At 32.0% G+C, this 3,517-nt stretch overlaps 1 protein-coding gene across 2 annotated transcripts in view; it reads left to right on the plus strand.

Moving 5' to 3' along the window:
- The window catches only part of LOC106883454 (QRFP-like peptide receptor), a 387,136-nt gene that overhangs the window by 49,600 nt on the left and 334,019 nt on the right, over nucleotides 1-3,517 (plus strand). Inside the window, exon 2 of one of the 2 annotated variants that reach the window (XM_052973172.1) lies at nucleotides 202-302. The exons of the other annotated variant lie outside the window; for it this stretch is intronic. The gene's annotated coding sequence lies outside the window, so the exon portion shown is untranslated. The remainder of the gene's footprint in view (nucleotides 1-201; nucleotides 303-3,517) is intronic. 2 annotated transcript variants of the gene reach the window in all.

Genomic DNA, 3,517 nt, shown 5'->3' on the forward strand with positions numbered 1-3,517 from the left:
ATATATATATATATATAATTATTAATTTTATGTATATACGTATATAAATACACAGACATATATATACACACACATAAATATATATATATATATATATGTATATATATATATATATGTATGTATGTACGTATGAATGTATATTTAATAAGCCAGTCCTTGCGATAAGAGAATAATGGAAATAACAATTTATTGGAATTCCAGAATTGGAAGCACTGTCCCAACTATTCTTCATGAATATCAAACTTGAAATCCGTCTTCCACAACCTACATAAATGGTAGAACGTGTTAAAGAGCATTAACACGTAAGTACGATGTTTTTAATGTTTATTCAATAAGTTTGTATTTCTCACACTTAAACTATTCACAATATGCGCACTTTGTAACACTGTTTGTACAAAGAGATATATAATGTGGCCACCGTGTTGTATGATTCTCTGTTGTTTCTTTGTTTTTTGGCACAAAGATTTTTCATACAGCAGCTTCTTAACAATTTATATGCAATATTTTCTGAGGACGTGTATGTCTCAGTCTCACGCGAATATTTACCAAACGAACGAAGAATTAGTTTGTGAGCGATTTCAAACTGATCTTTTAACTATTTCAGTCACTTTTTCAATCAAGTACATCAGGAAAAAAGAAAGTCTTTATATTTCCAAGCTATATTATAAACCAACAAACCAAGTTCAGTAACTCATATTCTATCATACACCCACTCTGGGAATCTCATAATTGTCAAGCAGCTTTTGTTCATTTTCCCTTCTGAAAAGGATACCTTCTGTTGCCAGTTTTGTTCAAACAACGAACAATGAAAACCACTTTAAAATATTAAATGTTCATCAGTTGCTCGAAAGGATAAGCATTCAGTAGTTCTGTCCTCAAAAGTGTATAGATATTTAGTTTAAACATTTAGTAGACTGCGAAGCCAAAAGTTTTTGTATGTTGTCTTTAGTGCTCCATATTTCGTTGGACTCTGTTTATACTATGTGGCATTTGCTCGTGCATCAATTTATCGACTTCGAAATGATGAAAGGCAACTACAATCTCGGCGGAATTTGAACTCAAAACGTAAAGACAGTGTGCTAACGATACTGCCTTCTTACCGCCTTATACATCTTCAATATTACTGAAAGAAAGTATATCTGTATGTGGAGAAATTTGTGGACTTCCCAAAGAACCAAAAGTATTTTTGAAAGTGCGACGCTTTTTGCTTGCTAACTTATCTGAACAATGGTTTGTAAGAAGTGCTGATTGTTTATTTTGCCTCCCTAATCTCCCATAGATTCATGTTGTCATACGACCCCTTAATAAAAGACTAAATGGAGATGATCTTGCTGAATTATTCAGGACAAGATTAAATGTATGACTATATTAGCAGACAATATCGTAAAATCATCTACAGCGAACTCACTACTGGAAAGAGATCGCGCGGACGCGAGTATCCCATGTGACGCTACAAAGACCAACTGAAGCAGACGATAAAACACACCAACATAGACCCTAAATCCTAGGAACAACAACACTCAGAAGACAGATTACACTTGCAAGACTGACGTAGAATATTTTGAGAAATACAGTCGAAGAAGTGAAGATAAACGACGGAAAACCTACAAACTCCAGGCAAAGCTTCAACGGACCTTTAAATGTGACTTCTGTGGATGATTGTTCAACGCAAAAAAGCATCGGTCTTATTAGTCATCTGAGGCACCACCATAAATGAGGAAGTACACGAAGAAAGAAATGCCAGGAAACGAGGAAATGATTACGACGACGGCGACGATGTCGTCATGAATTTGTCTACTTGAATTACTCTTCGGCTTGGTTGAAAATCTAATGGAACTCATTGCAAGTTAGTTAATTTCTTCATGGTATGAACAATACATTTATTTACATCTAATTTATTCATGCATGAACACATTTTCCAAAAGTTCGTGGAGACAGTTTCGTATAGAGTCAATAAAATTCAATGGTACTCACAACGTTTCCTGGATTTGTCGGTTGTTCACACACCGAATGACAACAGAACCTTGGTCTTTCACTAAATTTACATAACTAGTGTTGTATCTATACGTATCGAAAACATATTTGTTTCCCGAATATTCTATGCTGTAGCCGTCTTTATTCATGATGAAGTAACCTTTCTGAATTTGCTTGTCATCAGTTCGTTTCCCGAATATTCTTAGCTATAGGTCTCTTTATTCATGATGCAGTAACCTTTCTAAATTTGCTCGAGATCGTTTCCGATAGCAATACTGCTCAAATAATGCTAATTACTCCAGCAGGAGCGATTCAGATAGAATGGGGCATGCCAAAGCTAGGCCGAAACAGCTGTAAGTTTCTGTTTATTCTCAAATTCCTAATGTACTGTTTATTTGTAACCTCGATTGTTAATATAACATGGTATGTCATAAGCATTTGTATGTTATCGTTTTTGTCATTTTAGTTACAATATAAGTTAATTAACTCAACGGAATACACTGTCTGCAAGTCGATGGGTACTGCATATTCGCCTCCATTTTCTAATTGCTATATATATATAAGATTTATTTAGAGGTAGGTTAACCTTATAAAGGGATGGTTACATCCAAGAGAATACTGGTTCAATACCTAGCATTATCGGAGAATGAAATTCCTTTAAACAATAGGTGTATATTGAGCATACACTTCATATCCAGTTAAATGAAGAAAAGAAAATGGAGAATTGAAATTTAATAATTATCTATTATTAACAAATTCGTAATCATTACTTCTTACAGCCGTTTCCATTAGTATTCAATAATTAAATTACAAATATGTGCATTAAATTTGCATTTACATGTTATGAGTATAATTTCATCAGAGAAAGAGATATACCTTACGATGTTACATGGCGACCTGTCAGTTCATTCCAGCACACTAAATATGATGATTTATTATTTTAATATTATTATATGCGGGTGAATGGTTAACGGATTGATAAGAATATAAAGATGACTAAAGTAAAATAAAGAAAAATAAAAAATTAAATGAAGTAAAACAGAAATAAATGGAGAATAATAAAATGAATAAGATAAATGTATAGTGGGTACAAAAAATAAAAATATTCATTTATAATATATAAATAAAGAGTATAAAACATATATATATATATATATATATTTACATATATTTTTCATACCCATCACGCCTATAAATAAAATGAATATAGATCCATTTTAGCCAATCAGTGCATAATAGCATCTCCAGAAAGAAATACGTCTACTCTTAACGGTTTTATAAAAATGTGGGCGTGTGTGGATTTTTATCATAGAGCCAACAGTAACCATCGGATGTTTATGTGTACATAAGAATATGATTACACTCGTACGCATATATGTGTACATACACATAAGTATAATATACAAACATACATACATACATATAAGTATAATATACAAACATACATACATACATATAAGTATAATATACAAACATACATACATACATATAAGTATAATATACAAACATACATACATACATATAAGTATAATATACAAACATA

The sequence above is a fragment of the Octopus bimaculoides genome, chromosome 15 (assembly GCF_001194135.2).
Source record: "Octopus bimaculoides isolate UCB-OBI-ISO-001 chromosome 15, ASM119413v2, whole genome shotgun sequence".
Taxonomy (NCBI): domain Eukaryota; kingdom Metazoa; phylum Mollusca; class Cephalopoda; order Octopoda; family Octopodidae; genus Octopus; species Octopus bimaculoides.